Below are 13,247 nucleotides of genomic sequence, written 5' to 3'. Positions count from 1 at the left end.
ATAATCGAAAAAAGAAAGCAACGAGGAGAAGCCTTCAAAAGACGCTTCTAAATAGGGAACGCAATCTCCTGTCGGTTGCTTCGAATGCTACGTTATTAATGCGCCATCTTATGGCTGGCTACAACACATTCTTAAGATTGAGAAAATACCAGGCGTCCTACCTTTGTAGCTGCACTTCGAATTTCTACTTACAATTCAAGATCATTCGTGGAATAAGCTTTAATTAAATCGCGTTTCTCCCTTTCTGCGCGAAATTAGAAGCTTGCCCTCTGTTTATTAAGAAAAGATCGTGTTCGTATGGTCACTGTTTAAGCTGAACGAGGATATCGACGATGTTAAATAACTTTTTTACATTTCATTTTGTTTTTTCTATTTTTATTTTCGTGCAGAAGCATTTCAGCTGAATTTAATTTGTTTGTAGTTTAGACTTTATTTTTTATTTTTTTTTATTTTTTTTCTTTAATTTATACCCTGTACAATATTGTCGCAATAAATTTCGCCAGAAATCGATGAGAGCTTCTCACGCGCGCTAACGGATCATTAAGGTCCACAAATTTGGGTTTCATATCGAATCGATGAAAATGAGTAGCTAATATTTTAAGCGACATCCTGCAGTAAGCTATAACTATTTATCGACTATTAATTATTTAATATTCGTAATTAATTCTATCTTTGCTCTACCAATATTCGCTTTCTTTATTTTCTTGCATCTGAACGTCTAATTCTTTAAATAATTCTCCATGAATTTTTCGAAATTTTTCTAACCTCATAATCCTATTTTATCCTATTTTCTATCTGATAAAAGCAGTACTATTAAACCAGATACGATGATTATTGCAAGAAAATAATCGTGTCCCGAGTTCAACACTTTGATTCAAGAGAAATCGAGTTTCGACTACTGCGCCTTTCGATAAGAGCTACTTTTCGATTAGTAGGAAACACGAAAAGTTCGCGCGGAAATCCACTCGGTTGTTTCATTTTATCCCCTGTTATCGATCATTCCCGCTAAACTTACGTATGTCGTGTGTTTCCTCTTTGGACACGAAGAAAGATGAAAACTAAACATTTACTTTCGGAACACGAAAGGTAGATCCAACTTCTCCAACATCTAAACGCGAGATTTATGAACTTATCGTTGCCAGTTTGTATTCGTAAAAAATCTTCATTCATTACTCGGATTCGAGATAATCTCGCTTGCCCAGTATCGATAAAAATTTTTAATCACGATGTCAAGATAAAAGTAATTATAAAAAGAGGGTGATATACAAACATATGGAGAATTTTTAACTTTAATTTAAGGAGATATAGAAAAATAATCTCTTAGGACTTTTGATTATCATATATTTTTATTCACTGGCGAAGCTATTAATTGGAATTCTTTGTTTTAAACGGAGAGAGAATGTCCGAGTGATTTAATAAATTTTCCACTTCTCTTTATTTCGAAATTCAACATCAATTTTTTTTTTAAATCGTAAGCAACAACTTCGTGTCACACTGGAAACCTGCGGCTGTCGGTGATCTCACAAAAAGGTCTGTTCCATTTTTTTCCCCCGAAAACACGTTGCATAGCCCCAAATTATTGGAGCGACGAGAAAACTAACTGACCGAACGCATATTGAACGCTACCAAACGTCAGCTCCAAAACAGAATTTATGTTCCTACAAAATGACAAATAATTCACGGCCAGTCCGGTCACATCGTGAAAAACCTGGCTCATATTGAGACCATAATATAGGGTTTAATGTGAAAGAGAAATATATCTGTTTGTAAAACGGTGCATTGCGATCGAGAATGATGCTATTTTTCGTTCCAGTGGAATGGGAAATTGTACTGTCACTTAGAACGAAATTAGGATTTCTTTCACGTTCTTATGGAGATTCGAAACTCACATAGAGACACCTGTTCGTATTAAACGACATCAAGTATCACGCTCAAGACAGTCTTACCTATCTTACAAAATATTTCAATCATATTTCAATAATGAAATTTTCTATTTATTACTCTACATTCATATTAATTACGATAAAGTGTTTTCATCGTTGCAAAACAACAACGTTTCGCAAATCCGGAATTCAAAATTAGTCAAACCGATAACAAGAGCCCAGAATTTTATTTCTTGATCCGTCACCAGATAAATCCATCGCTAAAAATATACAGTGTGTTATGAACTCGTGAATCACCTAGTATCATCATTTCCAAAGATACCATTTAATCAGCGATCACTCTTCCCAATCAGATACGACGATTTCTAAACTTAATCACAAATGTGGTGTCACAGATACGATTGATGTTTAAGAAGTTCAGAAAACAACGATTTGTCTCAAAACACTTCAACTATATTAAAGTAAAAAGAGAAGCTTATATCAGAGGGAGAAAGATAAGAACACGCACTACTGGTACTCACCTCAGCCGATGGGCCGAGCCGGGAACTTTCAAACGGAACTGGGAAAATTTGACGAAACAAGCACCAGTGATTGGAGAAAAAAGAAACACGTTCGTTTTCAACTGCCGCGACGATTGTCACGCAAAAAAAAACCGAGTTTGATCTAGGATCGACACACGAAACTAAGGCGGGAGCTTCTCACGATTTAACCAGTTGGAGCAGTGAACAGATACAACACATACGGCACGAGGCGCGCGAAGCGACTGAGCCTCTTCCGAGCGGCGGAGTCGCTGCAGACCAGCCGACCTCTGCCGAATCGGACGAATGGGTATCGTTCGTGCGAGATCGTAAGGATTCAGCGCGTCCACGTTGCAAAACCACGCTACTTTACGCGCCCGCAAAATAATCGTGCCACCGACGTTGACTAGTCAACATGGTTCCACGCGTCCACGCGCGACTTCTGTCAAACGATGCGGTTGCTCGGCGTGAGTATTGTTAGCGACGTGCGACGTAAGTATCACCGTGCACCAAGAAAGATCAGATACCGAGGCGAGCCAAACCTTGGCACGTCCAGTGTCGCTGATAAGTCGCTGGATTAAATCTACGTATCGCGAGAGTATTTAATAAATTTTAGGCGATTCTCTAATAGCACGAAAAGGATAATTAGGAATGCTGAGTAGAAGCTTGGTAAAATTTGGTAAAATCGCAGGATTTAGTTGAACGATTTTTGACGTTTTCGGTGATTCGTAAGATGGAAAGGATATTTAGAAATGCTGAGCAGCAGAATACTTTGGCTGATGGAAAAATCTGATTTCATAGGATTGAGTTAAAAGATTCGCGAGCTTCTGGCTAATTTTTAAGGGCGGATGGATATTTAGGGATGTTGAAATTTCGAAAAGTGTTGAGAAGCTTGATAACATTTGTTTCTATGGGACTGATTACGAGTTGAAGTTTCCGACGAGAAAATTCGAGATTCTCTTCAAAATTGGTATTGTTAAGGTGTCTGAGTAAGGTGTTGAATTTTAGATAAATCTAGGGTTTTGAGTAGGATATTGGAAAAGTTCGTGTTTTAAACATTAAGTTGATACAATAAGACAACTTGATAAAAGGATTTAGAGTATCTATACGTAAAAAGCTACTGACAGAAAGAACTCGAACCAATTGATAAGCTATGACTAGTAAAACGCGCTAATTTGCTATTTGAGATTCTAATAATTTGAGATTTTAGGCAGCATATTATTATATACTATTATATATTGTTATATTGTACCATATTATTATACCATAAATCTTAACAGCACGCTTTATCAGCGACAATTTATCAATCTTTCGATTTTTGTATCGAAGATGATATTTAAAAATCCTGAATAAAGCTTTGTTTGAAATCGAAGGAAATAAAGTATCCAAAGATATAACAACTAGGTAATTAATTTGATAAGAGGATTTGAGACATTTATACACGGAGATCTGAAATAAGTGAGACAACTAATAATTCTAATCCGTGCTGTTAAGATTCGTATGTATTTATATAGATAAGATCGATGTGATAGTTAGTAATGTTAAATATTACTTTGATAAAGTTTGCTTTCGAGAAATCGTGTCGTGATTATAACGAGGTGTATAAATTAGGAAGTAACCATACACGAAATGTTGTCGATATGACAAATTTAAGCTACTTTTGGGTATGCATGTAGGTATGATAATGCAAATAAAGCTGGACTTTGTTAAATTACTGTTATTTGATTAAAATATGTTTGTACAATTAATTGCACCGTATTTTGTGGACGAAGTTACGATTATTAATTTATAACGACAAGTAGAAATTAATGCAATAAACAAACACGTTCGCAAGAGATAACAATTTCAGAATGAAATATCTGTTTCAACATACGTATCGCCTCGATAACGGTAACTAGCACTCGTTTTTCAATTTGCCTTGAATTTATATTTTAAAAATTGCCTTTTCCGTGCTCGCGCCAACACACGTGCGCTAAATATCGATTATTCTCACATGAATATTTTCCCTGGCGATTCACAAGTGTCATCAGCATACACAACCGTGGAAATGAATACATTATTATTTATACAGGTCTCGTCCGTTGAAAAGAAAGTTTTCATGGGAAATCACTGGAAGTTTTAAAGTCTGTCACGACTGTACTGGTTCTTCGGCGAAGGTTTACCAGCCACTTTTCTAATTACACAGCCAGCCCTCAATGACCACAGATGTCTTCAAGTTTATGGGGTCATGTCGAAAGGAGGACTCGATGGAATTCATCGGCTCTCATTGGAATGTGGTAAAGGCCGGAATGAAGGTCGAATAAGTCTCTCAACCGGTTGTCGCAATCTCCAGCTGGTCATGTTTCCAGTCTAATGGAGTTAGTAAGTACATGCAAATCTTCGAACTGTGTTTTAAAGTGACGACAAATTTGAATAAAATCGCGTGACAAATACCTTAGAAAATGGATTACCTAGATGGAACGTTTAAATGCTCTCTTTTCTTACTTTGAAACAGAAACAATCGCACTAATCGCAAAGTAAATTATCCTATTCATCAGGGAGTATTATACAAACCTTCTGATTTCAAAATTTGAAAATTTACTTGTTAAATTAGAAGTGCAGAGATAGCGACAAAATTTCGAGTTTGAGAAAATTGTAGATGAAGCTAAACTTCAATATACTATATAAGTAGCCATATCTTTTTAAATTAACGAGAATGAATGTTTGATGAAATTTTAATGATAAAACTCGGGAAACTTCTTATTTTCTCGAGGAGTTCTTAGTTTACTTATTATAAAATTATTAATTGGTGATACTAAGCAGATCGTTTTTTCCTGTTTTAAAACTCCTCAAAGGAGATTCCTTCGAACAATTATCGATTTCCCTTCGGGAACTTGTCAGTGTCTTTAACGTTAAAACTTCCTTATTTTATTGAGACGACGTCGAGAATACGCGATTATAAGTTTTAAACGAAAGTTTCACCGTGACTCCTGTCGAAATGCAGAAATCGGGGGCAATCTACGCCGGCGTCGACCCACTTGCACCTAAAATTTATTACTCGCATCTGAACCCTATCATCCTCGATCTGTGAAATAGCTTTTCTTCTTTCTTGCGATCCTTATCTCCGTCTGTACCGGCTACGTCAGCATTTTGTGTCTGACAATCTTATTTATCTCAACACTACGGTTACACTTTGTCGGCGCAGTAACAATACCGCAACGATTAATACGTATAATATCTTAAATTCAGCAAATATATAGCCTCCTCAGTCGAAACAATTCTTTGCACTCTTTGAAAAACTGTCGCTTTCAGGGTAAGAGAAGAAAGCTGTACCACATTTATTAAATTAAAATAACTTTATTTTACTTGTTGCGATAACGAACATATACTGATAAATATGAGGAAAATACAGCAATAATATTTACCAGACTAATATTTTTAAAGTAAAAAGAAAACAAATTACCAATCTAAAAATATCAGATGATAATCCAGTTACACATTGTTAGGATATTAGATATAGATCACATTTTACGTAGAAATTAAGAAAGATAAAAAATTAATATTCTTAGCGATAACAAATTACATAAATTAGAGAGGAATTTTTACTGAGCATTTCTTAAAAAACTTGTTTCAGTCGATTTGTTATGCAAACGAGCAGGGGTTTTGTATAGTCGGCTCGTATTGGAAGCTCCCTTGCGAATCAGTCTGAAAACACTTGCTCGAACAGAACGAACTGTCAAGCGAAGCACGTATGTCCCCTAATTACACGCACGGGACGCGTGCATACGCCATTTCGAACAAGTCCGAGGCTCTGGTACATCGGTTCGTTACGCACCGGATCGAGCTACAATTTACGTAGTCGTTTACCATGTCCCAGCACGCATGTACGCGTTAATCGTGACTTATTCCAATTCTTCAATTGTCCTCGTGTCAACGCTGCAAATCTGTTTCGTTTCGATCTATTCTTTTACCGCCATTCCATCGAAAAAGAGAAATCAAAAATCAAATTCGAAGCTAAAATATAATACGTAGAAATTACTTGCGGAATTAAGATTTATTTTCAATGATCGTATTAAATTTCCAATTAAATCTATATACATTTTCCAACGGTTATGTAAATTCATTCTTTCGAATTTGTAAACATCGTTATCCCTAGTTCTTGTTTGGCGTGCTTCTTTAGTGATTCTGTAGTCTTCTCGTTAGATTTCAATTTTCAAAGTCAATATTAATTTGTACTAATATTTGCACGAGATATAAATCCCTAATTTATTATAATTCCTTTGTTATTTTAATCTTTATACTTTAGACACAGACAGTGTGGTATTTCTAACATTTACTTTCCATTCACGATATCCACCTACCAATTTAAAATCATGAAGAAGCATTCCGGATGCATCAGTTCAGTGACTGATTTTTCGTATAATTTTTCGATGACGTAGATTCCAATTAAGAATCAGTTCGCTGTACGTATATTTAACCAGAGGAAAGTGAGATCGGATAAAAGAAAGTTTGTTACGCATAAGCGTGATATCCAGTGTATCGCCTGTTGTTCTTTTCACCGTAACCACTTTCTTCTGTTTAATTTGAGTGTCACACCTTTGAGCATCGCGTCGGTCGATGTAATAACTCGAACACCGGGAAGATGTGCTTACCTCGCGTGATTATTAGAAGTTGTTAACAGAAATGTCTACTACCGCGTATAAATGATTCCTGTAGTGTTTCGAAGTTCACACGTTTGGCTGAACATGGTTGGTTTACGAGACATTTTGGGCAATTGCGTGTCACATTAAATTAGGGGAATTTGCACAGTCATTCAATGCGATGGATCGAATTGATGTTTGGAGCAGTGAGTTGATCGTGATTTCATCTAATCAGGCTTGGATAAACTTGCTTATATTTGCTTCTGCTTAACGATGCTTGTTCATGATAAATTGGCCGCGTACCGTCTAAACTTTACACGCTTCCGAGGAGCATTGATCGTAATTTATCGCAACGTTGAACGATTGGTTTCCGCCTGTATAAGTTATTAAGAAATATCCGAGACTTCGAAGCCTCGTGGTGGTCACTGAGTGGAATAGAAAATTTTGTTCAATCAACATAGTATTTGGAATTGTCGTGATGGTCGAGAAAATTGTTTATTAAACATAATTAAATGTTTATTAAACATAATTTTCTTCTCGAAGATACTATATTTTACATTAAAAGTAGGTATTGATTTTGATTGAACATTTTTTACGATTTTTATATCGATTAACCTCTTTATATTTGTCACGAAGAATACTAAAAACTTTTACAATTTTACGCCATCAATTTTTAACACTTAATATTATCCATACATATATAATTTGAAAATTTACTTTATTTATTTGTTGTCCGTACAGTATCTTATTTTATTTCTATATGATTGTACCGATCAAGTAGCTCACTTATGTTAATCATGATTTTTTAATTTTCAAATGAACGTAAGAAATTCTGATTTGATTTCAGTAAGCTTTTTTTTCAAGCGCAAAGAAGACTGCGATGTATGAAAAATTAATTATATATTTGACTTACCGTATGTATACCTAGCTATTATGTACTCGTTAATTATAAAAATATCTGCTCAAGCTGTACTAAGATTGCAATTACGAAGTCGTTTCTTGTGCTTGAACGAGTTAACGCTGCAGGCGACGACTCGAGCTTCTCGTGGCTCGCTCTGATTAGGCTTGCTTATGCTTCATTAAATTTAGCAATCGCTGCTCGAAGGCAAATTACGTTAGTCTATATACGGCTTTCAGAGGCTGCGAAATTTTCTCTTTCATCGGTGTTCACCTATTTCCATGTGCGTCGCTTAATCAACCGTTTAATCGCAGCAACCAGTTTCATATTCGCCATTCACCTTCTATTGAGCTGCCCAAAAAGCTCCTAACGAAATTTAAGTGCAATTTAAATTAAGATCTACTTTTCTAGAGTTGGATAACATATGACCTGAACTAATTATATTTTCGATATTAAATATAAATTTAAATAATTAAAAATTTTTAATTAAAATTAAATTAAATTAGCAATTACTTGAGTTTTTAAATAATTATTTCAATTTCGGCAAATATCGAAACTGCAGCGCTAAAGCATTAAATTCAGCAACAGCAACATTAGCCACGTCGGTATTTGAATGTTTCAAGATAGCATAAGCTACTTTTCAAACAAATTACAAGAACAAACGTGGTAATATGCAAGCATGAATGATCTATATCACGTAAAACATTCATTAAGGTCTGGTGGTTGACGTTACATCCATGCATGCAGGCAAAACAACTCTATACGGTATGATTCATTATGCTGCAAATGTTTGTCTGTTGCCTAATTCCACCGCAATTTGATTACTATTCGCGAACTTGAGTTTCCTTCGCTTCAGCATGAATGTGCAAAGCCGTTTGCTCTCCTTCTATTTGCCAGACACTAAAAATCAAGCTTTCTAATTTTTAAACCGCGAGATAAATGAGTTTAGTAAATATAAATGAAGATCACAGGGTAAAAACACGATAAATCACATTTTTTATTTTTTACAGAGGAACAATTTAAAAATTCGATATGTCAACCAATTTTATACAACAAGAGCTATTCCTTTATTGGATATTAGGATGAAATATATGTTTTTGTTATCCACATATCGATCGTCATGGAATAATATGCACCGCCTTTTTTTTACAAAATTTCGTGGATTTGTAAAGATGGCAAATTATTTTACCTATATTAATTACTTTCCAAAATTTGGGCTTTAAATTCTGGTTATGGAAGATTAAAGTCTCTCCCCGTTTAGTCACGAAGTCACCTTTGGGCCATCCTTACATATAATTAGATATGAGTTTGACGAAAAAATCAAAGATGCGTGATATTCAAGTTTGAGATAAATTTGTCGCAAATATCCTAACCGAAGCGAAATGTTGGCATAGTTGTTAATCAAACACGCTGTAATTGACACCAGTAATTTGCAGCATCTTGAGAAGCATGCGACGCTTCTCGTCACACGGAAAGCTATGGCCGCGAGCGTCTGTTCAAGTTGTCGTAACTTCGTCATCGTTATTAACTCGCGTTAAGGTAGACATACATGACGATATTATCGTAATATGTTCAAAACTTAGTGGTTTGTTAGAAAAGTAATTTTTAGTTGCTTCAAGATGAACACAAAAGTGAAAGAAAACCCTTACAAAATAGAAGACATTGTATTCGACGATTACGTTTCACTAACGATTATACCTCGTTCCTGTTGGAATTTTCCGAAAACCGTGGCTTTTTTACATGGCACTATGATGGCGTTATGAAGCGTAAGAGGTAAACCTATGAAACTTATCCTTTTCTCACAATCTCGGGATCTTCTCCTTTACTATTTCCATAAAACTATCAATTTTAGGAAATTTTTACGCCCCATCGTCGTGGTGTTATAAAGCAAACTCACAAAAGTCCTTCCTTTTCTGAAAATTATGGGATTATTCTCGTTACAATTTCCATAAAATTAACAATTCTTTAAATTTTATACACGTCGCCGTCATGGTGTCATAAAGTAAAAGAACTGAACACACAAAATTTTACCCCCTCATTAACCTCGCTCCTTCGACGAAACTCTAAAAGATCTCGGGTTATTTTCCCAAACATTTCCCAATCATATCCGCGGCCAGAGAGTATTGGGATCATTGACGAAAATTTGTTCGAAGGAGAACAGTAGTGATAACAACGCAAATCCTAATATGTTTACGCACGTATGAGGAACCATCAGGTGCGTGGCCAGATAACGCTTAGGTGCATCCCCATGGAGGAACAATACGGATCCACGGGTTGCGGAAGCAGTGTGGAGAGGGTTGCGAAGGGTGTGGGGGAGGATAAGTGAGAAGGGGCGCACGCACACACAGCTTGCAACCGGCCTTTGTGCCAACTGAGATCCTGTAGATGGAACATTGAGCCGACAATACGTCTGCTAAACCTTACGTAACGCGATCTCCTTGTCTCTATCTGTGTTTACGCATGTGCGCGTGGAGAACGGAAGTTAAGCTCTCGCACGGTGTTACGCGAGCTTTTCCTCCCCTCGCGTATCGCCAGCTATACGTGCGGATAAATTAATCGATGTACATTCGACGTAGAATGGCCGGATTATGGAATGGCTGCGATGGGAATTGTAGAGGTGAACGTGCCGGAGGAAGAGCGAAATTTGAAATGGATATTGGTTACGACTTTTTGAAGGCGCGTTTGCCGAATGATATGGGGATGATTTACTGTAGTGCAGATCGCAAACTGGAGTACTGGATGTTTAGTTAACGTTACGTGTGGAATAATTGAATTATGAAACTGAATTACGACAAGCAGAGTGTGTGGTTTAAAAGAAACATTGGTTACGATTTTTTAATATTGTTGCAGTTCGGATTTGTAACGTAATTTGGGGATGATTTAATGTTATTATTGTTACAATATTTATTGTTATTAGATGCGTTTATCTTGATTCGTTTATAATGAAATGTAGTAATTTATTCATTATAAAAACTAGCTTGCATATCTACAACATATGTTACAAAAATTGCTCATCCCTGTTCGATGTTATATTTTTTCATATTAAAATTAAATTGGTGGAGAAGACGGAACGGAATATTACGATAATCACGCCTGTGGTAAATTTTCGACCTCTTCATTTGGTAATTTTTTTTTTTTTTTTTTTTTATACAACGATTGCAAGAAACACCGGCCGAAATTGAATTCGTAACAGCAACATACATTCGTGAAATAACGTTCACAATGAGAATTGATAGAATTCATTAAAATGTAGGATTGGAACAGGCTTGCCCAGGAGCTAAGCACGAGAGCCCTTAAATTTTCAAACCAATTTACCGTGCTATCCTACAGCGAAACCAGCCCACCGTTTCCGACATTTCACGAGGATTTATTATACCAAACATAGTTTAACTTAGGCGATTTCAATAGTTCACCAGGATTTGAACTGTCGGAACGTAGGCAGACAAACCTTTATGATCTTCTTCCACTTTTGCGGAACATATCATCTTTCTGAATCCTGGTAATCCCCAAATTTCAAGAGAATTTGTTCTATCAGAAGAGGGAAAAAACACGCCCTCGTATCCCTTACGCAAATCAAAATTCCTTTTATTAATCATATAATCATTGTAAAATTACGAACAACATATATATTCTATGATGTAGTATGTCAAAATGCAATGCGTAAAATCTATCAGATACGTTTTTGATCTCCTAGTCCTTGTAGTATTCTCGAATGTACAGTAAGGAACAAAAATAGGAAATAGGACAGATAGCGAAAGTAGATATCGATGCAGTGTAATCGAACTAGTACCAGTGTTATATATTGAAGTTTCATTTATTGCCGTGCGTAGGAAAAATATTTGTACGTGTCTTTATTTTCCAACGAAGCGATTTTTTTAGCAGCTTCTACATTTCATTTTCATAGTATCAATTTTTTTGTAATCATATAAAAGTACTACTAGGTGAGACAAAATTTAATATATTTGAACCTAATTTATTGGTATATAAGTGCTAGGATAAATATAATGGTGAATAAATATTATTTGCTGCCACTATACATATACATATTATATATCTGTATGATACATAGATAATTTAGTAAATAATTGAAATTGATATTTATATTATATTATATTGATATTGATATTTACAATTTCTTTATAAACGAGGTATATTTAATGAATCTCCATTGATGCTTATTTCCATTACCTACTCAGTTATTTTTGTCTCCGGCTGTACGTATAGAGCAATTGACAGGTCGATATGGTTCGCTATTTGCAGCTATTTGCAACAAATATTTATATAGTTTATTTGTAAATTTTGTTAGCGTCAGAAGTCGACATTTTTAATGGAAACGAAATAGACTTGAAACAGATAAATCATAAAAGCATTCTAAGTTTTCTAAACAATTTTTGGTAATTATCGAACATCGAGAATATCGATGCTCTTTGAATGTATAAAAAATCAAGCAGAAATTAGAATTTAACGTTTGGACGATTCAAGCTTGGTTATTATTACGACAAATAAAGGAAAGGAACTTCTGCCAGAGTCCGAAGTGACGGTCCTTTTTGTACGTTAACAACAGAAATGAAGTTTCGAAGAAAATTCATTTAACTGGGCAAACTACGTTCGAACGAAACCAAAGGGAAAAGGAAAGGACATTTTCAAGGAACGGTGGTTTTGTAAAGAGCACGAGACTAATGAAAAGGAAGACACAGTGTGCCAGATATTCCGCGAACTTTCCCCATTACCTCGCGGGGATATCCCTGTGCTTAAAGCAAAGTAGGTGGCGGATAAAGTGACAGCAATGTGCAATACGTGCACGCTACGCTAAAGACACTTGAATGCACGCATTCGAAGCACTAGACTTCCTATGTGCTGTTACTAGGGTTTCTCTGTCTGATATTTGTCTCTTCGAACTCTAACGTATTCACCCTAACGTATGATAATCCCATAAAGGGGATCTGACGTCTTAGAAATACGACTGTACGTCGTTAATTACCATCGTACTTCCGTGGTTCCATTAGTTACGGTTCCATTATTTTCTAATCTTTTTAGTTGAACTGAATCCTATATTATTCCTTTGTAGTTAAAATTTCTGTTTCAAACATTATTTGTTTACATCCATTTGTACAAGAAGTCTTCATACATACATGTACATCATAATTATTTCTTTGTATATAAGGAAATGAGATTGTTATAGGTGTGAATATAATATGATATAAAGTATTAATAACTGTGCAATAAAATTGTTTAGTATTGTATCTGGATAACAATGGTCTTTTTATATTAATATTTTCTATGTTTGGAACGAGTATGTATGTATGAAAATTGCTACTCTTAATGATTG

At 35.4% G+C, this 13,247-nt stretch overlaps 1 protein-coding gene and 1 long non-coding RNA gene across 2 annotated transcripts in view; one reads left to right on the top strand and one right to left on the bottom strand.

Moving 5' to 3' along the window:
• Positions 1–2,539, bottom strand: part of LOC100644781 — a 162,961-nt gene extending 160,422 nt beyond the window's left edge. Inside the window, exon 1 of the mRNA XM_012316508.3 lies at positions 2,405–2,539. The gene's annotated coding sequence lies outside the window, so the exon portion shown is untranslated. The remainder of the gene's footprint in view (positions 1–2,404) is intronic.
• Positions 2,540–2,630: 91 nt separating this feature from the next.
• On the top strand, positions 2,631–6,655 carry LOC105666491. Its single transcript, XR_001099331.3, has 3 exons — positions 2,631–2,868; positions 4,473–4,762; positions 6,015–6,655. It is a non-coding gene; the product is annotated as an uncharacterized LOC105666491 (long non-coding RNA).
• The last annotated feature ends 6,592 nt before the right edge of the window (positions 6,656–13,247 follow it).

This window comes from Bombus terrestris, chromosome 14 (genome assembly GCF_910591885.1).
Source record: "Bombus terrestris chromosome 14, iyBomTerr1.2, whole genome shotgun sequence".
NCBI lineage: Eukaryota > Metazoa > Arthropoda > Insecta > Hymenoptera > Apidae > Bombus > Bombus terrestris.
The sequence above is the reverse complement of the archived record's forward strand: the minus strand, read 5'-3'. Positions and strand labels throughout refer to the sequence as shown.